Below are 22,285 nucleotides of genomic sequence, written 5' to 3'. Positions count from 1 at the left end.
CAAATCCTGCTTTGCAATTGCTGCCAACTTTTCAGGGCCTTCCTTTCTAGATAGGACTGGAAGATGAAGCGGCTTGAGAGTCAGCTCCGAAATGAAGAGTAGCATTATTTTCTAAAGAGCTGTGTAATGTGGGGAGGGGGCAAGCACAGCACCTCCCTTTTGTGGAAGGATAGGGGTATGCGCAGACCCACGAGGGCCAGTGGCGCAATGGATAACGCGTCTGACTACGGATCAGAAGATTGTAGGTTCGACTCCTACCTGGCTCGGGGAAGCGCGTTTTGTTTTTAATTTAACCCCAATTGTGATTGCGTAGTCTCTGTCTTCTCCCTAGCCTTGGCCGAGGTACTGAACGCTTAACACTCGAGGTCAGCGGAAATGACGGTCTGTCAGGGCGCCCTTCTTTCCTCTGGCCTTTAACGTCTTGCAGCAACGGTTTCAATGCAAGGCGGCCTGTTTTCCAAATGTGGTCCCACCGTTGCTCTCTTGACGGGGGGTGCGGGGGACACGTCACGCCTCAAAGGTGGGTGCAGACGAGATCTCGGGTATGAAAGCCGCAGACATTGGTATGCACCTCATACCCAAGCCGCTTGTAGTCGGCCCTTCTTCTTGCAAGTCCAGCCCTCATACTGAGGAATCGGGAGCCTGAAACACGGACAGACTGCATGGGGCCGCCGGGGCCCCAAGGGAAACAATGTGGGGAAATTCAGGCTTTTCTCAAAATGTAAATGCAACAGAAACGGAATCGGGAGTTCTATGTAGAAAAGGCTAGTCTTCCCATACCGGGAGTCGAACCCGGGCCGCCTGGGTGAAAACCAGGAATCCTAACCGCTAGACCATATGGGAGGCTGTCAGCAAGAAGCAGGTTATGGAGATCCTGAGAGCAGTGCCCCATGGGTCCACCACTGGCAGGATGCTTGAGAAGCTTGACCGGTGGTGTCCCACGCAAATGACCGAGATGCACTTTCAGTGGCAGAAATCAAGCTTTACGCTGCTCTGGTATTGAGCTGTCATTGCTTGCAGTGGCTAAGCAAAGCACAATACCAAGACTTGTCTAATGATGGCTGCCTGAGAAAGAAAGGAAGAAAGACAAAAGGTAAGTGGTAAAGAAAGAAAGGAAGCAAGGAAAGAAGCAAGGAAAGAAAGAAAGAAAGAAAGAAAGAAAGAAAGAAAGAAAGAAAGAAAGAAAGAAAGAAAGAAAGAAAGAAAGAAAGAAAGAAAGAAAGAAAGAAAGAAAAAACAGCAAGTGAGGGAAAGAAAGGAAGGAAAGAAGGAAAGAAAGAGAGACAGGATTAGGGCCAGAGAGAGTGGGTTTTGGGATCACTGGTTGGAGTGCGAGCTGTCCCTCCCAGGCTCTCTCGTGTGCCCAAGCCCCCGCCCCCACCTGTCATGGGGCGACAGGCGGAAGTGTGAAGGGTGCTGCTGCACACAGGCAAGCGCTGAGAGGCTTGTGGGCGCTGCACACAGCAGCTCCGGTAGGCAGCAGACAGCAAGGCTGCCTGCCTACTGGTGTTTGAGCTCCCCTCTCCCCCCTCCCTTCCTCCCTCCCTCCCTCCCTCACTCCCTCACTCCCTCCCGTCTGAAAATGCAGAGTGGCAAAGCGGCTGACGGGTCTGTAGTGCGGGACGGTATCTGCATGGGGATGGCCTCCCTAGCCTAGGGGGGAAGGCGCAGGCCATGCTAACAGAAGGGGCAGGGGTTCGAGCCCCATCAGGGGTGGACGGTCCCCTTTTGCTAAAATGGGCAAGAGAGTCTGCAGTTCCTCTCGGAGGCGCGTGAGTGCTGGGGCACGCCTCATTAACCCTTTGCTGCCCGTCTTGCCACCTGAAACCTGCCCCTTGCCCCCAAAGTGCAGCATTGGCTGGGGGCAAATATCTGCAGCCTATTGGCAGGCTTGAGAAGAGTCCCTGTGGCGCTCCTGAAGTGTGTGGGGAAGTAAGCCCCTGACCGATTGACCCCACCCCCCCAACCCCAATAAATGAAGGCAAATCCTGCTTTGCAATTGCTGCCAACTTTTCAGGGCCTTCCTTTCTAGATAGGACTGGAAGATGAAGCGGCTTGAGAGTCAGCTCCGAAATGAAGAGTAGCATTATTTTCTAAAGAGCTGTGTAATGTGGGGAGGGGGCAAGCACAGTACCTCCCTTTTGTGGAAGGATAGGGGTATGCGCAGACCCACGAGGGCCAGTGGCGCAATGGATAACGCGTCTGACTACTGGCGTTTGAGCTCCCCTCTCCCCCCTCCCTTCCTCCCTCCCTCCCTCCCTCACTCCCTCACTCCCTCCCGTCTGAAAATGCAGAGTGGCAAAGCGGCTGACGGGTCTGTAGTGCGGGACGGTATCTGCATGGGGATGGCCTCCCTAGCCTAGGGGGGAAGGCGCAGGCCATGCTAACAGAAGGGGCAGGGGTTCGAGCCCCATCAGGGGTGGACGGTCCCCTTTTGCTAAAATGGGCAAGAGAGTCTGCAGTTCCTCTCGGAGGCGCGTGAGTGCTGGGGCACGCCTCATTAACCCTTTGCTGCCCGTCTTGCCACCTGAAACCTGCCCCTTGCCCCCAAAGTGCAGCATTGGCTGGGGGCAAATATCTGCAGCCTATTGGCAGGCTGGAGAAGAGTCCCTGTGGCGCTCCTGAAGTGTGTGGGGAAGTAAGCCCCTGACCGATTGACCCCACCCCCCCAACCCCAATAAATGAAGGCAAATCCTGCTTTGCAATTGCTGCCAACTTTTCAGGGCCTTCCTTTCTAGATAGGACTGGAAGATGAAGCGGCTTGAGAGTCAGCTCCGAAATGAAGAGTAGCATTATTTTCTAAAGAGCTGTGTAATGTGGGGAGGGGGCAAGCACAGCACCTCCCTTTTGTGGAAGGATAGGGGTATGCGCAGACCCACGAGGGCCAGTGGCGCAATGGATAACGCGTCTGACTACGGATCAGAAGATTGTAGGTTCGACTCCTACCTGGCTCGGGGAAGCGCGTTTTGTTTTTAATTTAACCCCAATTGTGATTGCGTAGTCTCTGTCTTCTCCCTAGCCTTGGCCGAGGTACTGAACGCTTAACACTCGAGGTCAGCGGAAATGACGGTCTGTCAGGGCGCCCTTCTTTCCTCTGGCCTTTAACGTCTTGCAGCAACGGTTTCAATGCAAGGCGGCCTGTTTTCCAAATGTGGTCCCACCGTTGCTCTCTTGACGGGGGGTGCGGGGGACACGTCACGCCTCAAAGGTGGGTGCAGACGAGATCTCGGGTATGAAAGCCGCAGACATTGGTATGCACCTCATACCCAAGCCGCTTGTAGTCGGCCCTTCTTCTTGCAAGTCCAGCCCTCATACTGAGGAATCGGGAGCCTGAAACACGGACAGACTGCATGGGGCCGCCGGGGCCCCAAGGGAAACAATGTGGGGAAATTCAGGCTTTTCTCAAAATGTAAATGCAACAGAAACGGAATCGGGAGTTCTATGTAGAAAAGGCTAGTCTTCCCATACCGGGAGTCGAACCCGGGCCGCCTGGGTGAAAACCAGGAATCCTAACCGCTAGACCATATGGGAGGCTGTCAGCAAGAAGCAGGTTATGGAGATCCTGAGAGCAGTGCCCCATGGGTCCACCACTGGCAGGATGCTTGAGAAGCTTGACCGGTGGTGTCCCACGCAAATGACCGAGATGCACTTTCAGTGGCAGAAATCAAGCTTTACGCTGCTCTGGTATTGAGCTGTCATTGCTTGCAGTGGCTAAGCAAAGCACAATACCAAGACTTGTCTAATGATGGCTGCCTGAGAAAGAAAGGAAGAAAGACAAAAGGTAAGTGGTAAAGAAAGAAAGGAAGCAAGGAAAGAAGCAAGGAAAGAAAGAAAGAAAGAAAGAAAGAAAGAAAGAAAGAAAGAAAGAAAGAAAGAAAGAAAGAAAGAAAGAAAGAAAGAAAGAAAGAAAGAAAGAAAGAAAGAAAAAACAGCAAGTGAGGGAAAGAAAGGAAGGAAAGAAGGAAAGAAAGAGAGACAGGATTAGGGCCAGAGAGAGTGGGTTTTGGGATCACTGGTTGGAGTGCGAGCTGTCCCTCCCAGGCTCTCTCGTGTGCCCAAGCCCCCGCCCCCACCTGTCATGGGGCGACAGGCGGAAGTGTGAAGGGTGCTGCTGCACACAGGCAAGCGCTGAGAGGCTTGTGGGCGCTGCACACAGCAGCTCCGGTAGGCAGCAGACAGCAAGGCTGCCTGCCTACTGGTGTTTGAGCTCCCCTCTCCCCCCTCCCTTCCTCCCTCCCTCCCTCCCTCACTCCCTCACTCCCTCCCGTCTGAAAATGCAGAGTGGCAAAGCGGCTGACGGGTCTGTAGTGCGGGACGGTATCTGCATGGGGATGGCCTCCCTAGCCTAGGGGGGAAGGCGCAGGCCATGCTAACAGAAGGGGCAGGGGTTCGAGCCCCATCAGGGGTGGACGGTCCCCTTTTGCTAAAATGGGCAAGAGAGTCTGCAGTTCCTCTCGGAGGCGCGTGAGTGCTGGGGCACGCCTCATTAACCCTTTGCTGCCCGTCTTGCCACCTGAAACCTGCCCCTTGCCCCCAAAGTGCAGCATTGGCTGGGGGCAAATATCTGCAGCCTATTGGCAGGCTTGAGAAGAGTCCCTGTGGCGCTCCTGAAGTGTGTGGGGAAGTAAGCCCCTGACCGATTGACCCCACCCCCCCAACCCCAATAAATGAAGGCAAATCCTGCTTTGCAATTGCTGCCAACTTTTCAGGGCCTTCCTTTCTAGATAGGACTGGAAGATGAAGCGGCTTGAGAGTCAGCTCCGAAATGAAGAGTAGCATTATTTTCTAAAGAGCTGTGTAATGTGGGGAGGGGGCAAGCACAGTACCTCCCTTTTGTGGAAGGATAGGGGTATGCGCAGACCCACGAGGGCCAGTGGCGCAATGGATAACGCGTCTGACTACTGGCGTTTGAGCTCCCCTCTCCCCCCTCCCTTCCTCCCTCCCTCCCTCCCTCACTCCCTCACTCCCTCCCGTCTGAAAATGCAGAGTGGCAAAGCGGCTGACGGGTCTGTAGTGCGGGACGGTATCTGCATGGGGATGGCCTCCCTAGCCTAGGGGGGAAGGCGCAGGCCATGCTAACAGAAGGGGCAGGGGTTCGAGCCCCATCAGGGGTGGACGGTCCCCTTTTGCTAAAATGGGCAAGAGAGTCTGCAGTTCCTCTCGGAGGCGCGTGAGTGCTGGGGCACGCCTCATTAACCCTTTGCTGCCCGTCTTGCCACCTGAAACCTGCCCCTTGCCCCCAAAGTGCAGCATTGGCTGGGGGCAAATATCTGCAGCCTATTGGCAGGCTGGAGAAGAGTCCCTGTGGCGCTCCTGAAGTGTGTGGGGAAGTAAGCCCCTGACCGATTGACCCCACCCCCCCAACCCCAATAAATGAAGGCAAATCCTGCTTTGCAATTGCTGCCAACTTTTCAGGGCCTTCCTTTCTAGATAGGACTGGAAGATGAAGCGGCTTGAGAGTCAGCTCCGAAATGAAGAGTAGCATTATTTTCTAAAGAGCTGTGTAATGTGGGGAGGGGGCAAGCACAGCACCTCCCTTTTGTGGAAGGATAGGGGTATGCGCAGACCCACGAGGGCCAGTGGCGCAATGGATAACGCGTCTGACTACGGATCAGAAGATTGTAGGTTCGACTCCTACCTGGCTCGGGGAAGCGCGTTTTGTTTTTAATTTAACCCCAATTGTGATTGCGTAGTCTCTGTCTTCTCCCTAGCCTTGGCCGAGGTACTGAACGCTTAACACTCGAGGTCAGCGGAAATGACGGTCTGTCAGGGCGCCCTTCTTTCCTCTGGCATTTAACGTCTTGCAGCAACGGTTTCAATGCAAGGCGGCCTGTTTTCCAAATGTGGTCCCACCGTTGCTCTCTTGACGGGGGGTGCGGGGGACACGTCACGCCTCAAAGGTGGGTGCAGACGAGATCTCGGGTATGAAAGCCGCAGACATTGGTATGCACCTCATACCCAAGCCGCTTGTAGTCGGCCCTTCTTCTTGCAAGTCCAGCCCTCATACTGAGGAATCGGGAGCCTGAAACACGGACAGACTGCATGGGGCCGCCGGGGCCCCAAGGGAAACAATGTGGGGAAATTCAGGCTTTTCTCAAAATGTAAATGCAACAGAAACGGAATCGGGAGTTCTATGTAGAAAAAGCTAGTCTTCCCATACCGGGAGTCGAACCCGGGCCGCATGGGTGAAAACCAGGAATCCTAACCGCTAGACCATATGGGAGGCTGTCAGCAAGAAGCAGGTTATGGAGATCCTGAGAGCAGTGCCCCATGGGTCCACCACTGGCAGGATGCTTGAGAAGCTTGACCGGTGGTGTCCCACGCAAATGACCGAGATGCACTTTCAGTGGCAGAAATCAAGCTTTACGCTGCTCTGGTATTGAGCTGTCATTGCTTGCAGTGGCTAAGCAAAGCACAATACCAAGACTTGTCTAATGATGGCTGCCTGAGAAAGAAAGGAAGAAAGACAAAAGGTAAGTGGTAAAGAAAGAAAGGAAGCAAGGAAAGAAGCAAGGAAAGAAAGAAAGAAAGAAAGAAAGAAAGAAAGAAAGAAAGAAAGAAAGAAAGAAAGAAAGAAAGAAAGAACAGCAAGTGAGGGAAAGAAAGGAAGGAAAGAAGGAAAGAAAGAGAGACAGGATTAGGGCCAGAGAGAGTGGGTTTTGGGATCACTGGTTGGAGTGCGAGCTGTCCCTCCCAGGCTCTCTCGTGTGCCCAAGCCCCCGCCCCCACCTGTCATGGGGCGACAGGCGGAAGTGTGAAGGGTGCTGCTGCACACAGGCAAGCGCTGAGAGGCTTGTGGGCGCTGCACACAGCAGCTCCGGTAGGCAGCAGACAGCAAGGCTGCCTGCCTACTGGTGTTTGAGCTCCCCTCTCCCCCCTCCCTTCCTCCCTCCCTCCCTCCCTCACTCCCTCACTCCCTCCCGTCTGAAAATGCAGAGTGGCAAAGCGGCTGACGGGTCTGTAGTGCGGGACGGTATCTGCATGGGGATGGCCTCCCTAGCCTAGGGGGGAAGGCGCAGGCCATGCTAACAGAAGGGGCAGGGGTTCGAGCCCCATCAGGGGTGGACGGTCCCCTTTTGCTAAAATGGGCAAGAGAGTCTGCAGTTCCTCTCGGAGGCGCGTGAGTGCTGGGGCACGCCTCATTAACCCTTTGCTGCCCGTCTTGCCACCTGAAACCTGCCCCTTGCCCCCAAAGTGCAGCATTGGCTGGGGGCAAATATCTGCAGCCTATTGGCAGGCTTGAGAAGAGTCCCTGTGGCGCTCCTGAAGTGTGTGGGGAAGTAAGCCCCTGACCGATTGACCCCACCCCCCCAACCCCAATAAATGAAGGCAAATCCTGCTTTGCAATTGCTGCCAACTTTTCAGGGCCTTCCTTTCTAGATAGGACTGGAAGATGAAGCGGCTTGAGAGTCAGCTCCGAAATGAAGAGTAGCATTATTTTCTAAAGAGCTGTGTAATGTGGGGAGGGGGCAAGCACAGTACCTCCCTTTTGTGGAAGGATAGGGGTATGCGCAGACCCACGAGGGCCAGTGGCGCAATGGATAACGCGTCTGACTACTGGCGTTTGAGCTCCCCTCTCCCCCCTCCCTTCCTCCCTCCCTCCCTCCCTCACTCCCTCACTCCCTCCCGTCTGAAAATGCAGAGTGGCAAAGCGGCTGACGGGTCTGTAGTGCGGGACGGTATCTGCATGGGGATGGCCTCCCTAGCCTAGGGGGGAAGGCGCAGGCCATGCTAACAGAAGGGGCAGGGGTTCGAGCCCCATCAGGGGTGGACGGTCCCCTTTTGCTAAAATGGGCAAGAGAGTCTGCAGTTCCTCTCGGAGGCGCGTGAGTGCTGGGGCACGCCTCATTAACCCTTTGCTGCCCGTCTTGCCACCTGAAACCTGCCCCTTGCCCCCAAAGTGCAGCATTGGCTGGGGGCAAATATCTGCAGCCTATTGGCAGGCTTGAGAAGAGTCCCTGTGGCGCTCCTGAAGTGTGTGGGGAAGTAAGCCCCTGACCGATTGACCCCACCCCCCCAACCCCAATAAATGAAGGCAAATCCTGCTTTGCAATTGCTGCCAACTTTTCAGGGCCTTCCTTTCTAGATAGGACTGGAAGATGAAGCGGCTTGAGAGTCAGCTCCGAAATGAAGAGTAGCATTATTTTCTAAAGAGCTGTGTAATGTGGGGAGGGGGCAAGCACAGTACCTCCCTTTTGTGGAAGGATAGGGGTATGCGCAGACCCACGAGGGCCAGTGGCGCAATGGATAACGCGTCTGACTACTGGCGTTTGAGCTCCCCTCTCCCCCCTCCCTTCCTCCCTCCCTCCCTCCCTCACTCCCTCACTCCCTCCCGTCTGAAAATGCAGAGTGGCAAAGCGGCTGACGGGTCTGTAGTGCGGGACGGTATCTGCATGGGGATGGCCTCCCTAGCCTAGGGGGGAAGGCGCAGGCCATGCTAACAGAAGGGGCAGGGGTTCGAGCCCCATCAGGGGTGGACGGTCCCCTTTTGCTAAAATGGGCAAGAGAGTCTGCAGTTCCTCTCGGAGGCGCGTGAGTGCTGGGGCACGCCTCATTAACCCTTTGCTGCCCGTCTTGCCACCTGAAACCTGCCCCTTGCCCCCAAAGTGCAGCATTGGCTGGGGGCAAATATCTGCAGCCTATTGGCAGGCTGGAGAAGAGTCCCTGTGGCGCTCCTGAAGTGTGTGGGGAAGTAAGCCCCTGACCGATTGACCCCACCCCCCCAACCCCAATAAATGAAGGCAAATCCTGCTTTGCAATTGCTGCCAACTTTTCAGGGCCTTCCTTTCTAGATAGGACTGGAAGATGAAGCGGCTTGAGAGTCAGCTCCGAAATGAAGAGTAGCATTATTTTCTAAAGAGCTGTGTAATGTGGGGAGGGGGCAAGCACAGCACCTCCCTTTTGTGGAAGGATAGGGGTATGCGCAGACCCACGAGGGCCAGTGGCGCAATGGATAACGCGTCTGACTACGGATCAGAAGATTGTAGGTTCGACTCCTACCTGGCTCGGGGAAGCGCGTTTTGTTTTTAATTTAACCCCAATTGTGATTGCGTAGTCTCTGTCTTCTCCCTAGCCTTGGCCGAGGTACTGAACGCTTAACACTCGAGGTCAGCGGAAATGACGGTCTGTCAGGGCGCCCTTCTTTCCTCTGGCATTTAACGTCTTGCAGCAACGGTTTCAATGCAAGGCGGCCTGTTTTCCAAATGTGGTCCCACCGTTGCTCTCTTGACGGGGGGTGCGGGGGACACGTCACGCCTCAAAGGTGGGTGCAGACGAGATCTCGGGTATGAAAGCCGCAGACATTGGTATGCACCTCATACCCAAGCCGCTTGTAGTCGGCCCTTCTTCTTGCAAGTCCAGCCCTCATACTGAGGAATCGGGAGCCTGAAACACGGACAGACTGCATGGGGCCGCCGGGGCCCCAAGGGAAACAATGTGGGGAAATTCAGGCTTTTCTCAAAATGTAAATGCAACAGAAACGGAATCGGGAGTTCTATGTAGAAAAAGCTAGTCTTCCCATACCGGGAGTCGAACCCGGGCCGCATGGGTGAAAACCAGGAATCCTAACCGCTAGACCATATGGGAGGCTGTCAGCAAGAAGCAGGTTATGGAGATCCTGAGAGCAGTGCCCCATGGGTCCACCACTGGCAGGATGCTTGAGAAGCTTGACCGGTGGTGTCCCACGCAAATGACCGAGATGCACTTTCAGTGGCAGAAATCAAGCTTTACGCTGCTCTGGTATTGAGCTGTCATTGCTTGCAGTGGCTAAGCAAAGCACAATACCAAGACTTGTCTAATGATGGCTGCCTGAGAAAGAAAGGAAGAAAGACAAAAGGTAAGTGGTAAAGAAAGAAAGGAAGCAAGGAAAGAAGCAAGGAAAGAAAGAAAGAAAGAAAGAAAGAAAGAAAGAAAGAAAGAAAGAAAGAAAGAAAGAAAGAAAGAAAGAAAGAAAGAACAGCAAGTGAGGGAAAGAAAGGAAGGAAAGAAGGAAAGAAAGAGAGACAGGATTAGGGCCAGAGAGAGTGGGTTTTGGGATCACTGGTTGGAGTGCGAGCTGTCCCTCCCAGGCTCTCTCGTGTGCCCAAGCCCCCGCCCCCACCTGTCATGGGGCGACAGGCGGAAGTGTGAAGGGTGCTGCTGCACACAGGCAAGCGCTGAGAGGCTTGTGGGCGCTGCACACAGCAGCTCCGGTAGGCAGCAGACAGCAAGGCTGCCTGCCTACTGGTGTTTGAGCTCCCCTCTCCCCCCTCCCTTCCTCCCTCCCTCCCTCCCTCACTCCCTCACTCCCTCCCGTCTGAAAATGCAGAGTGGCAAAGCGGCTGACGGGTCTGTAGTGCGGGACGGTATCTGCATGGGGATGGCCTCCCTAGCCTAGGGGGGAAGGCGCAGGCCATGCTAACAGAAGGGGCAGGGGTTCGAGCCCCATCAGGGGTGGACGGTCCCCTTTTGCTAAAATGGGCAAGAGAGTCTGCAGTTCCTCTCGGAGGCGCGTGAGTGCTGGGGCACGCCTCATTAACCCTTTGCTGCCCGTCTTGCCACCTGAAACCTGCCCCTTGCCCCCAAAGTGCAGCATTGGCTGGGGGCAAATATCTGCAGCCTATTGGCAGGCTTGAGAAGAGTCCCTGTGGCGCTCCTGAAGTGTGTGGGGAAGTAAGCCCCTGACCGATTGACCCCACCCCCCCAACCCCAATAAATGAAGGCAAATCCTGCTTTGCAATTGCTGCCAACTTTTCAGGGCCTTCCTTTCTAGATAGGACTGGAAGATGAAGCGGCTTGAGAGTCAGCTCCGAAATGAAGAGTAGCATTATTTTCTAAAGAGCTGTGTAATGTGGGGAGGGGGCAAGCACAGTACCTCCCTTTTGTGGAAGGATAGGGGTATGCGCAGACCCACGAGGGCCAGTGGCGCAATGGATAACGCGTCTGACTACTGGCGTTTGAGCTCCCCTCTCCCCCCTCCCTTCCTCCCTCCCTCCCTCCCTCACTCCCTCACTCCCTCCCGTCTGAAAATGCAGAGTGGCAAAGCGGCTGACGGGTCTGTAGTGCGGGACGGTATCTGCATGGGGATGGCCTCCCTAGCCTAGGGGGGAAGGCGCAGGCCATGCTAACAGAAGGGGCAGGGGTTCGAGCCCCATCAGGGGTGGACGGTCCCCTTTTGCTAAAATGGGCAAGAGAGTCTGCAGTTCCTCTCGGAGGCGCGTGAGTGCTGGGGCACGCCTCATTAACCCTTTGCTGCCCGTCTTGCCACCTGAAACCTGCCCCTTGCCCCCAAAGTGCAGCATTGGCTGGGGGCAAATATCTGCAGCCTATTGGCAGGCTTGAGAAGAGTCCCTGTGGCGCTCCTGAAGTGTGTGGGGAAGTAAGCCCCTGACCGATTGACCCCACCCCCCCAACCCCAATAAATGAAGGCAAATCCTGCTTTGCAATTGCTGCCAACTTTTCAGGGCCTTCCTTTCTAGATAGGACTGGAAGATGAAGCGGCTTGAGAGTCAGCTCCGAAATGAAGAGTAGCATTATTTTCTAAAGAGCTGTGTAATGTGGGGAGGGGGCAAGCACAGTACCTCCCTTTTGTGGAAGGATAGGGGTATGCGCAGACCCACGAGGGCCAGTGGCGCAATGGATAACGCGTCTGACTACGGATCAGAAGATTGTAGGTTCGACTCCTACCTGGCTCGGGGAAGCGCGTTTTGTTTTTAATTTAACCCCAATTGTGATTGCGTAGTCTCTGTCTTCTCCCTAGCCTTGGCCGAGGTACTGAACGCTTAACACTCGAGGTCAGCGGAAATGACGGTCTGTCAGGGCGCCCTTCTTTCCTCTGGCCTTTAACGTCTTGCAGCAACGGTTTCAATGCAAGGCGGCCTGTTTTCCAAATGTGGTCCCACCGTTGCTCTCTTGACGGGGGGTGCGGGGGACACGTCACGCCTCAAAGGTGGGTGCAGACGAGATCTCGGGTATGAAAGCCGCAGACATTGGTATGCACCTCATACCCAAGCCGCTTGTAGTCGGCCCTTCTTCTTGCAAGTCCAGCCCTCATACTGAGGAATCGGGAGCCTGAAACACGGACAGACTGCATGGGGCCGCCGGGGCCCCAAGGGAAACAATGTGGGGAAATTCAGGCTTTTCTCAAAATGTAAATGCAACAGAAACGGAATCGGGAGTTCTATGTAGAAAAGGCTAGTCTTCCCATACCGGGAGTCGAACCCGGGCCGCCTGGGTGAAAACCAGGAATCCTAACCGCTAGACCATATGGGAGGCTGTCAGCAAGAAGCAGGTTATGGAGATCCTGAGAGCAGTGCCCCACGGGTCCACCACTGGCAGGATGCTTGAGAAGCTTGACCGGTGGTGTCCCACGCAAATGACCGAGATGCACTTTCAGTGGCAGAAATCAAGCTTTACGCTGCTCTGGTATTGAGCTGTCATTGCTTACAGTGGCTAAGCAAAGCACAATACCAAGACCAATCTAAAAATGACTAGCTTGAGAGAACACGCAAGAACCAAGGGCAGCGGTTCGAGCCCTATCAGGGATGGACGGTCCCCTTTTGCTAAAATGGGCAAGAGAGTCTGCAGTTCCTCTCGGAGGCGCGTGAGTGCTGGGGCACGCCTCATTAACCCTTTGCTGCCCGTCTTGCCACCTGAAACCTGCCCCTTGCCCCCAAAGTGCAGCATTGGCTGGGGGCAAATATCTGCAGCCTATTGGCAGGCTGGAGAAGAGTCCCTGTGGCGCTCCTGAAGTGTGTGGGGAAGTAAGCCCCTGACCGATTGACCCCACCCCCCCAACCCCAATAAATGAAGGCAAATCCTGCTTTGCAATTGCTGCCAACTTTTCAGGGCCTTCCTTTCTAGATAGGACTGGAAGATGAAGCGGCTTGAGAGTCAGCTCCGAAATGAAGAGTAGCATTATTTTCTAAAGAGCTGTGTAATGTGGGGAGGGGGCAAGCACAGCACCTCCCTTTTGTGGAAGGATAGGGGTATGCGCAGACCCACGAGGGCCAGTGGCGCAATGGATAACGCGTCTGACTACGGATCAGAAGATTGTAGGTTCGACTCCTACCTGGCTCGGGGAAGCGCGTTTTGTTTTTAATTTAACCCCAATTGTGATTGCGTAGTCTCTGTCTTCTCCCTAGCCTTGGCCGAGGTACTGAACGCTTAACACTCGAGGTCAGCGGAAATGACGGTCTGTCAGGGCGCCCTTCTTTCCTCTGGCCTTTAACGTCTTGCAGCAACAGTTTCAATGCAAGGCGGCCTGTTTTCCAAATGTGGTCCCACCGTTGCTCTCTTGACGGGGGGTGCGGGGGACACGTCACGCCTCAAAGGTGGGTGCAGACGAGATCTCGGGTATGAAAGCCGCAGACATTGGTATGCACCTCATACCCAAGCCGCTTGTAGTCGGCCCTTCTTCTTGCAAGTCCAGCCCTCATACTGAGGAATCGGGAGCCTGAAACACGGACAGACTGCATGGGGCCGCCGGGGCCCCAAGGGAAACAATGTGGGGAAATTCAGGCTTTTCTCAAAATGTAAATGCAACAGAAACGGAATCGGGAGTTCTATGTAGAAAAGGCTAGTCTTCCCATACCGGGAGTCGAACCCGGGCCGCCTGGGTGAAAACCAGGAATCCTAACCGCTAGACCATATGGGAGGCTGTCAGCAAGAAGCAGGTTATGGAGATCCTGAGAGCAGTGCCCCATGGGTCCACCACTGGCAGGATGCTTGAGAAGCTTGACCGGTGGTGTCCGACGCAAATGACCGAGATGCACTTTCAGTGGCAGAAATCAAGCTTTACGCTGCTCTGGTATTGAGCTGTCATTGCTTGCAGTGGCTAAGCAAAGCACAATACCAAGACTTGTCTAATGATGGCTGCCTGAGAAAGAAAGGAAGAAAGACAAAAGGTAAGTGGTAAAGAAAGAAAGGAAGCAAGGAAAGAAGCAAGGAAAGAAAGAAAGAAAGAAAGAAAGAAAGAAAGAAAGAAAGAAAGAAAGAAAGAAAGAAAGAAAGAAAGAAAGAAAGAAAAAACAGCAAGTGAGGGAAAGAAAGGAAGGAAAGAAGGAAAGAAAGAGAGACAGGATTAGGGCCAGAGAGAGTGGGTTTTGGGATCACTGGTTGGAGTGCGAGCTGTCCCTCCCAGGCTCTCTCGTGTGCCCAAGCCCCCGCCCCCACCTGTCATGGGGCGACAGGCGGAAGTGTGAAGGGTGCTGCTGCACACAGGCAAGCGCTGAGAGGCTTGTGGGCGCTGCACACAGCAGCTCCGGTAGGCAGCAGACAGCAAGGCTGCCTGCCTACTGGCGTTTGAGCTCCCCTCTCCCCCCTCCCTTCCTCCCTCCCTCCCTCCCTCACTCCCTCACTCCCTCCCGTCTGAAAATGCAGAGTGGCAAAGCGGCTGACGGGTCTGTAGTGCGGGACGGTATCTGCATGGGGATGGCCTCCCTAGCCTAGGGGGGAAGGCGCAGGCCATGCTAACAGAAGGGGCAGGGGTTCGAGCCCCATCAGGGGTGGACGGTCCCCTTTTGCTAAAATGGGCAAGAGAGTCTGCAGTTCCTCTCGGAGGCGCGTGAGTGCTGGGGCACGCCTCATTAACCCTTTGCTGCCCGTCTTGCCACCTGAAACCTGCCCCTTGCCCCCAAAGTGCAGCATTGGCTGGGGGCAAATATCTGCAGCCTATTGGCAGGCTTGAGAAGAGTCCCTGTGGCGCTCCTGAAGTGTGTGGGGAAGTAAGCCCCTGACCGATTGACCCCACCCCCCCAACCCCAATAAATGAAGGCAAATCCTGCTTTGCAATTGCTGCCAACTTTTCAGGGCCTTCCTTTCTAGATAGGACTGGAAGATGAAGCGGCTTGAGAGTCAGCTCCGAAATGAAGAGTAGCATTATTTTCTAAAGAGCTGTGTAATGTGGGGAGGGGGCAAGCACAGTACCTCCCTTTTGTGGAAGGATAGGGGTATGCGCAGACCCACGAGGGCCAGTGGCGCAATGGATAACGCGTCTGACTACTGGCGTTTGAGCTCCCCTCTCCCCCCTCCCTTCCTCCCTCCCTCCCTCCCTCACTCCCTCACTCCCTCCCGTCTGAAAATGCAGAGTGGCAAAGCGGCTGACGGGTCTGTAGTGCGGGACGGTATCTGCATGGGGATGGCCTCCCTAGCCTAGGGGGGAAGGCGCAGGCCATGCTAACAGAAGGGGCAGGGGTTCGAGCCCCATCAGGGGTGGACGGTCCCCTTTTGCTAAAATGGGCAAGAGAGTCTGCAGTTCCTCTCGGAGGCGCGTGAGTGCTGGGGCACGCCTCATTAACCCTTTGCTGCCCGTCTTGCCACCTGAAACCTGCCCCTTGCCCCCAAAGTGCAGCATTGGCTGGGGGCAAATATCTGCAGCCTATTGGCAGGCTTGAGAAGAGTCCCTGTGGCGCTCCTGAAGTGTGTGGGGAAGTAAGCCCCTGACCGATTGACCCCACCCCCCCAACCCCAATAAATGAAGGCAAATCCTGCTTTGCAATTGCTGCCAACTTTTCAGGGCCTTCCTTTCTAGATAGGACTGGAAGATGAAGCGGCTTGAGAGTCAGCTCCGAAATGAAGAGTAGCATTATTTTCTAAAGAGCTGTGTAATGTGGGGAGGGGGCAAGCACAGTACCTCCCTTTTGTGGAAGGATAGGGGTATGCGCAGACCCACGAGGGCCAGTGGCGCAATGGATAACGCGTCTGACTACGGATCAGAAGATTGTAGGTTCGACTCCTACCTGGCTCGGGGAAGCGCGTTTTGTTTTTAATTTAACCCCAATTGTGATTGCGTAGTCTCTGTCTTCTCCCTAGCCTTGGCCGAGGTACTGAACGCTTAACACTCGAGGTCAGCGGAAATGACGGTCTGTCAGGGCGCCCTTCTTTCCTCTGGCCTTTAACGTCTTGCAGCAACGGTTTCAATGCAAGGCGGCCTGTTTTCCAAATGTGGTCCCACCGTTGCTCTCTTGACGGGGGGTGCGGGGGACACGTCACGCCTCAAAGGTGGGTGCAGACGAGATCTCGGGTATGAAAGCCGCAGACATTGGTATGCACCTCATACCCAAGCCGCTTGTAGTCGGCCCTTCTTCTTGCAAGTCCAGCCCTCATACTGAGGAATCGGGAGCCTGAAACACGGACAGACTGCATGGGGCCGCCGGGGCCCCAAGGGAAACAATGTGGGGAAATTCAGGCTTTTCTCAAAATGTAAATGCAACAGAAACGGAATCGGGAGTTCTATGTAGAAAAGGCTAGTCTTCCCATACCGGGAGTCGAACCCGGGCCGCCTGGGTGAAAACCAGGAATCCTAACCGCTAGACCATATGGGAGGCTGTCAGCAAGAAGCAGGTTATGGAGATCCTGAGAGCAGTGCCCCATGGGTCCACCACTGGCAGGATGCTTGAGAAGCTTGACCGGTGGTGTCCCACGCAAATGACCGAGATGCACTTTCAGTGGCAGAAATCAAGCTTTACGCTGCTCTGGTATTGAGCTGTCATTGCTTACAGTGGCTAAGCAAAGCACAATACCAAGACCAATCTAAAAATGACTAGCTTGAGAGAACACGCAAGAACCAAGGGCAGCGGTTCGAGCCCTATCAGGGATGGACGGTCCCCTTTTGCTAAAATGGGCAAGAGAGTCTGCAGTTCCTCTCGGAGGCGCGTGAGTGCTGGGGCACGCCTCATTAACCCTTTGCTGCCCGTCTTGCCACCTGAAACCTGCCCCTTGCCCCCAAAGTGCAGCATTGGCTGGGGGCAAATATCTGCAGCCTATTGGCAGGCTGGAGAAGAGTCCCTGTGGCGCTCCTGAAGTGTGTGGGGAAGTAAGCCCCTGACCGATTGACCCCACCCCCCCAACCCCAATAAATGAAGGCAAATCCTGCTTTGCAATTGCTGCCAACTTTTCAGGGCCTTCCTTTCTAGATAGGACTGGAAGATGAAGCGGCTTGAGAGTCAGCTCCGAAATGAAGAGTAGCATTATTTTCTAAAGAGCTGTGTAATGTGGGGAGGGGGCAAGCACAGCACCTCCCTTTTGTGGAAGGATAGGGGTATGCGCAGACCCACGAGGGCCAGTGGCGCAATGGATAACGCGTCTGACTACGGATCAGAAGATTGTAGGTTCGACTCCTACCTGGCTCGGGGAAGCGCGTTTTGTTTTTAATTTAACCCCAATTGTGATTGCGTAGTCTCTGTCTTCTCCCTAGCCTTGGCCGAGGTACTGAACGCTTAACACTCGAGGTCAGCGGAAATGACGGTCTGTCAGGGCGCCCTTCTTTCCTCTGGCCTTTAACGTCTTGCAGCAACGGTTTCAATGCAAGGCGGCCTGTTTTCCAAATGTGGTCCCACCGTTGCTCTCTTGACGGGGGGTGCGGGGGACACGTCACGCCTCAAAGGTGGGTGCAGACGAGATCTCGGGTATGAAAGCCGCAGACATTGGTATGCACCTCATACCCAAGCCGCTTGTAGTCGGCCCTTCTTCTTGCAAGTCCAGCCCTCATACTGAGGAATCGGGAGCCTGAAACACGGACAGACTGCATGGGGCCGCCGGGGCCCCAAGGGAAACAATGTGGGGAAATTCAGGCTTTTCTCAAAATGTAAATGCAACAGAAACGGAATCGGGAGTTCTATGTAGAAAAAGCTAGTCTTCCCATACCGGGAGTCGAACCCGGGCCGCATGGGTGAAAACCAGGAATCCTAACCGCTAGACCATATGGGAGGCTGTCAGCAAGAAGCAGGTTATGGAGATCCTGAGAGCAGTGCCCCATGGGTCCACCACTGGCAGGATGCTTGAGAAGCTTGACCGGTGGTGTCCCACGCAAATGACCGAGATGCACTTTCAGTGGCAGAAATCAAGCTTTACGCTGCTCTGGTATTGAGCTGTCATTGCTTGCAGTGGCTAAGCAAAGCACAATACCAAGACTTGTCTAATGATGGCTGCCTGAGAAAGAAAGGAAGAAAGACAAAAGGTAAGTGGTAAAGAAAGAAAGGAAGCAAGGAAAGAAGCAAGGAAAGAAAGAAAGAAAGAAAGAAAGAAAGAAAGAAAGAAAGAAAGAAAGAAAGAAAGAAAGAAAGAAAGAACAGCAAGTGAGGGAAAGAAAGGAAGGAAAGAAGGAAAGAAAGAGAGACAGGATTAGGGCCAGAGAGAGTGGGTTTTGGGATCACTGGTTGGAGTGCGAGCTGTCCCTCCCAGGCTCTCTCGTGTGCCCAAGCCCCCGCCCCCACCTGTCATGGGGCGACAGGCGGAAGTGTGAAGGGTGCTGCTGCACACAGGCAAGCGCTGAGAGGCTTGTGGGCGCTGCACACAGCAGCTCCGGTAGGCAGCAGACAGCAAGGCTGCCTGCCTACTGGTGTTTGAGCTCCCCTCTCCCCCCTCCCTTCCTCCCTCCCTCCCTCCCTCACTCCCTCACTCCCTCCCGTCTGAAAATGCAGAGTGGCAAAGCGGCTGACGGGTCTGTAGTGCGGGACGGTATCTGCATGGGGATGGCCTCCCTAGCCTAGGGGGGAAGGCGCAGGCCATGCTAACAGAAGGGGCAGGGGTTCGAGCCCCATCAGGGGTGGACGGTCCCCTTTTGCTAAAATGGGCAAGAGAGTCTGCAGTTCCTCTCGGAGGCGCGTGAGTGCTGGGGCACGCCTCATTAACCCTTTGCTGCCCGTCTTGCCACCTGAAACCTGCCCCTTGCCCCCAAAGTGCAGCATTGGCTGGGGGCAAATATCTGCAGCCTATTGGCAGGCTTGAGAAGAGTCCCTGTGGCGCTCCTGAAGTGTGTGGGGAAGTAAGCCCCTGACCGATTGACCCCACCCCCCCAACCCCAATAAATGAAGGCAAATCCTGCTTTGCAATTGCTGCCAACTTTTCAGGGCCTTCCTTTCTAGATAGGACTGGAAGATGAAGCGGCTTGAGAGTCAGCTCCGAAATGAAGAGTAGCATTATTTTCTAAAGAGCTGTGTAATGTGGGGAGGGGGCAAGCACAGTACCTCCCTTTTGTGGAAGGATAGGGGTATGCGCAGACCCACGAGGGCCAGTGGCGCAATGGATAACGCGTCTGACTACTGGCGTTTGAGCTCCCCTCTCCCCCCTCCCTTCCTCCCTCCCTCCCTCCCTCACTCCCTCACTCCCTCCCGTCTGAAAATGCAGAGTGGCAAAGCGGCTGACGGGTCTGTAGTGCGGGACGGTATCTGCATGGGGATGGCCTCCCTAGCCTAGGGGGGAAGGCGCAGGCCATGCTAACAGAAGGGGCAGGGGTTCGAGCCCCATCAGGGGTGGACGGTCCCCTTTTGCTAAAATGGGCAAGAGAGTCTGCAGTTCCTCTCGGAGGCGCGTGAGTGCTGGGGCACGCCTCATTAACCCTTTGCTGCCCGTCTTGCCACCTGAAACCTGCCCCTTGCCCCCAAAGTGCAGCATTGGCTGGGGGCAAATATCTGCAGCCTATTGGCAGGCTTGAGAAGAGTCCCTGTGGCGCTCCTGAAGTGTGTGGGGAAGTAAGCCCCTGACCGATTGACCCCACCCCCCCAACCCCAATAAATGAAGGCAAATCCTGCTTTGCAATTGCTGCCAACTTTTCAGGGCCTTCCTTTCTAGATAGGACTGGAAGATGAAGCGGCTTGAGAGTCAGCTCCGAAATGAAGAGTAGCATTATTTTCTAAAGAGCTGTGTAATGTGGGGAGGGGGCAAGCACAGTACCTCCCTTTTGTGGAAGGATAGGGGTATGCGCAGACCCACGAGGGCCAGTGGCGCAATGGATAACGCGTCTGACTACTGGCGTTTGAGCTCCCCTCTCCCCCCTCCCTTCCTCCCTCCCTCCCTCCCTCACTCCCTCACTCCCTCCCGTCTGAAAATGCAGAGTGGCAAAGCGGCTGACGGGTCTGTAGTGCGGGACGGTATCTGCATGGGGATGGCCTCCCTAGCCTAGGGGGGAAGGCGCAGGCCATGCTAACAGAAGGGGCAGGGGTTCGAGCCCCATCAGGGGTGGACGGTCCCCTTTTGCTAAAATGGGCAAGAGAGTCTGCAGTTCCTCTCGGAGGCGCGTGAGTGCTGGGGCACGCCTCATTAACCCTTTGCTGCCCGTCTTGCCACCTGAAACCTGCCCCTTGCCCCCAAAGTGCAGCATTGGCTGGGGGCAAATATCTGCAGCCTATTGGCAGGCTGGAGAAGAGTCCCTGTGGCGCTCCTGAAGTGTGTGGGGAAGTAAGCCCCTGACCGATTGACCCCACCCCCCCAACCCCAATAAATGAAGGCAAATCCTGCTTTGCAATTGCTGCCAACTTTTCAGGGCCTTCCTTTCTAGATAGGACTGGAAGATGAAGCGGCTTGAGAGTCAGCTCCGAAATGAAGAGTAGCATTATTTTCTAAAGAGCTGTGTAATGTGGGGAGGGGGCAAGCACAGCACCTCCCTTTTGTGGAAGGATAGGGGTATGCGCAGACCCACGAGGGCCAGTGGCGCAATGGATAACGCGTCTGACTACGGATCAGAAGATTGTAGGTTCGACTCCTACCTGGCTCGGGGAAGCGCGTTTTGTTTTTAATTTAACCCCAATTGTGATTGCGTAGTCTCTGTCTTCTCCCTAGCCTTGGCCGAGGTACTGAACGCTTAACACTCGAGGTCAGCGGAAATGACGGTCTGTCAGGGCGCCCTTCTTTCCTCTGGCATTTAACGTCTTGCAGCAACGGTTTCAATGCAAGGCGGCCTGTTTTCCAAATGTGGTCCCACCGTTGCTCTCTTGACGGGGGGTGCGGGGGACACGTCACGCCTCAAAGGTGGGTGCAGACGAGATCTCGGGTATGAAAGCCGCAGACATTGGTATGCACCTCATACCCAAGCCGCTTGTAGTCGGCCCTTCTTCTTGCAAGTCCAGCCCTCATACTGAGGAATCGGGAGCCTGAAACACGGACAGACTGCATGGGGCCGCCGGGGCCCCAAGGGAAACAATGTGGGGAAATTCAGGCTTTTCTCAAAATGTAAATGCAACAGAAACGGAATCGGGAGTTCTATGTAGAAAAAGCTAGTCTTCCCATACCGGGAGTCGAACCCGGGCCGCATGGGTGAAAACCAGGAATCCTAACCGCTAGACCATATGGGAGGCTGTCAGCAAGAAGCAGGTTATGGAGATCCTGAGAGCAGTGCCCCATGGGTCCACCACTGGCAGGATGCTTGAGAAGCTTGACCGGTGGTGTCCCACGCAAATGACCGAGATGCACTTTCAGTGGCAGAAATCAAGCTTTACGCTGCTCTGGTATTGAGCTGTCATTGCTTGCAGTGGCTAAGCAAAGCACAATACCAAGACTTGTCTAATGATGGCTGCCTGAGAAAGAAAGGAAGAAAGACAAAAGGTAAGTGGTAAAGAAAGAAAGGAAGCAAGGAAAGAAGCAAGGAAAGAAAGAAAGAAAGAAAGAAAGAAAGAAAGAAAGAAAGAAAGAAAGAAAGAAAGAAAGAAAGAAAGAAAGAAAGAAAGAACAGCAAGTGAGGGAAAGAAAGGAAGGAAAGAAGGAAAGAAAGAGAGACAGGATTAGGGCCAGAGAGAGTGGGTTTTGGGATCACTGGTTGGAGTGCGAGCTGTCCCTCCCAGGCTCTCTCGTGTGCCCAAGCCCCCGCCCCCACCTGTCATGGGGCGACAGGCGGAAGTGTGAAGGGTGCTGCTGCACACAGGCAAGCGCTGAGAGGCTTGTGGGCGCTGCACACAGCAGCTCCGGTAGGCAGCAGACAGCAAGGCTGCCTGCCTACTGGTGTTTGAGCTCCCCTCTCCCCCCTCCCTTCCTCCCTCCCTCCCTCCCTCACTCCCTCACTCCCTCCCGTCTGAAAATGCAGAGTGGCAAAGCGGCTGACGGGTCTGTAGTGCGGGACGGTATCTGCATGGGGATGGCCTCCCTAGCCTAGGGGGGAAGGCGCAGGCCATGCTAACAGAAGGGGCAGGGGTTCGAGCCCCATCAGGGGTGGACGGTCCCCTTTTGCTAAAATGGGCAAGAGAGTCTGCAGTTCCTCTCGGAGGCGCGTGAGTGCTGGGGCACGCCTCATTAACCCTTTGCTGCCCGTCTTGCCACCTGAAACCTGCCCCTTGCCCCCAAAGTGCAGCATTGGCTGGGGGCAAATATCTGCAGCCTATTGGCAGGCTTGAGAAGAGTCCCTGTGGCGCTCCTGAAGTGTGTGGGGAAGTAAGCCCCTGACCGATTGACCCCACCCCCCCAACCCCAATAAATGAAGGCAAATCCTGCTTTGCAATTGCTGCCAACTTTTCAGGGCCTTCCTTTCTAGATAGGACTGGAAGATGAAGCGGCTTGAGAGTCAGCTCCGAAATGAAGAGTAGCATTATTTTCTAAAGAG

The 22,285-nt window shown here is 54.8% G+C and overlaps 18 non-coding genes across 18 annotated transcripts; 9 read left to right on the top strand and 9 right to left on the bottom strand.

Moving 5' to 3' along the window:
* The first annotated feature begins 193 nt into the window (after window positions 1–193).
* TRNAR-ACG (transfer RNA arginine (anticodon ACG)) lies at window positions 194–266 on the top strand. The gene has a single exon. It is a non-coding gene; the product is annotated as a tRNA-Arg (tRNA).
* A 505-nt stretch (window positions 267–771) lies between these two features.
* Window positions 772–843, bottom strand: TRNAE-UUC (transfer RNA glutamic acid (anticodon UUC)). The gene has a single exon. It is a non-coding gene; the product is annotated as a tRNA-Glu (tRNA).
* A 2,038-nt stretch (window positions 844–2,881) lies between these two features.
* On the top strand, window positions 2,882–2,954 carry TRNAR-ACG (transfer RNA arginine (anticodon ACG)). The gene has a single exon. It is a non-coding gene; the product is annotated as a tRNA-Arg (tRNA).
* A 505-nt stretch (window positions 2,955–3,459) lies between these two features.
* On the bottom strand, window positions 3,460–3,531 carry TRNAE-UUC (transfer RNA glutamic acid (anticodon UUC)). Its single transcript has one exon. It is a non-coding gene; the product is annotated as a tRNA-Glu (tRNA).
* Window positions 3,532–5,573: 2,042 nt separating this feature from the next.
* Window positions 5,574–5,646, top strand: TRNAR-ACG (transfer RNA arginine (anticodon ACG)). The gene has a single exon. It is a non-coding gene; the product is annotated as a tRNA-Arg (tRNA).
* A 505-nt stretch (window positions 5,647–6,151) lies between these two features.
* TRNAE-UUC (transfer RNA glutamic acid (anticodon UUC)) lies at window positions 6,152–6,223 on the bottom strand. The gene has a single exon. It is a non-coding gene; the product is annotated as a tRNA-Glu (tRNA).
* Window positions 6,224–8,935: 2,712 nt separating this feature from the next.
* TRNAR-ACG (transfer RNA arginine (anticodon ACG)) lies at window positions 8,936–9,008 on the top strand. The gene has a single exon. It is a non-coding gene; the product is annotated as a tRNA-Arg (tRNA).
* Window positions 9,009–9,513: 505 nt separating this feature from the next.
* Window positions 9,514–9,585, bottom strand: TRNAE-UUC (transfer RNA glutamic acid (anticodon UUC)). The gene has a single exon. It is a non-coding gene; the product is annotated as a tRNA-Glu (tRNA).
* Window positions 9,586–11,599: 2,014 nt separating this feature from the next.
* Window positions 11,600–11,672, top strand: TRNAR-ACG (transfer RNA arginine (anticodon ACG)). Its single transcript has one exon. It is a non-coding gene; the product is annotated as a tRNA-Arg (tRNA).
* Window positions 11,673–12,177: 505 nt separating this feature from the next.
* Window positions 12,178–12,249, bottom strand: TRNAE-UUC (transfer RNA glutamic acid (anticodon UUC)). The gene has a single exon. It is a non-coding gene; the product is annotated as a tRNA-Glu (tRNA).
* Window positions 12,250–12,983: 734 nt separating this feature from the next.
* On the top strand, window positions 12,984–13,056 carry TRNAR-ACG (transfer RNA arginine (anticodon ACG)). Its single transcript has one exon. It is a non-coding gene; the product is annotated as a tRNA-Arg (tRNA).
* Window positions 13,057–13,561: 505 nt separating this feature from the next.
* Window positions 13,562–13,633, bottom strand: TRNAE-UUC (transfer RNA glutamic acid (anticodon UUC)). Its single transcript has one exon. It is a non-coding gene; the product is annotated as a tRNA-Glu (tRNA).
* A 2,018-nt stretch (window positions 13,634–15,651) lies between these two features.
* On the top strand, window positions 15,652–15,724 carry TRNAR-ACG (transfer RNA arginine (anticodon ACG)). Its single transcript has one exon. It is a non-coding gene; the product is annotated as a tRNA-Arg (tRNA).
* A 505-nt stretch (window positions 15,725–16,229) lies between these two features.
* Window positions 16,230–16,301, bottom strand: TRNAE-UUC (transfer RNA glutamic acid (anticodon UUC)). The gene has a single exon. It is a non-coding gene; the product is annotated as a tRNA-Glu (tRNA).
* A 734-nt stretch (window positions 16,302–17,035) lies between these two features.
* TRNAR-ACG (transfer RNA arginine (anticodon ACG)) lies at window positions 17,036–17,108 on the top strand. Its single transcript has one exon. It is a non-coding gene; the product is annotated as a tRNA-Arg (tRNA).
* A 505-nt stretch (window positions 17,109–17,613) lies between these two features.
* On the bottom strand, window positions 17,614–17,685 carry TRNAE-UUC (transfer RNA glutamic acid (anticodon UUC)). Its single transcript has one exon. It is a non-coding gene; the product is annotated as a tRNA-Glu (tRNA).
* Window positions 17,686–20,397: 2,712 nt separating this feature from the next.
* Window positions 20,398–20,470, top strand: TRNAR-ACG (transfer RNA arginine (anticodon ACG)). Its single transcript has one exon. It is a non-coding gene; the product is annotated as a tRNA-Arg (tRNA).
* Window positions 20,471–20,975: 505 nt separating this feature from the next.
* On the bottom strand, window positions 20,976–21,047 carry TRNAE-UUC (transfer RNA glutamic acid (anticodon UUC)). The gene has a single exon. It is a non-coding gene; the product is annotated as a tRNA-Glu (tRNA).
* Between the last annotated feature and the right edge of the window lie 1,238 nt (window positions 21,048–22,285).

Source organism: Ambystoma mexicanum, unplaced genomic scaffold (assembly GCF_040938575.1).
Source record: "Ambystoma mexicanum isolate Mex_15411 unplaced genomic scaffold, UKY_AmexF1_1 Mex_scaf152, whole genome shotgun sequence".
In the NCBI taxonomy this organism is placed as follows: Eukaryota; Metazoa; Chordata; class Amphibia; order Caudata; family Ambystomatidae; genus Ambystoma; species Ambystoma mexicanum.
The sequence above is the reverse complement of the archived record's forward strand: the minus strand, read 5'-3'. Positions and strand labels throughout refer to the sequence as shown.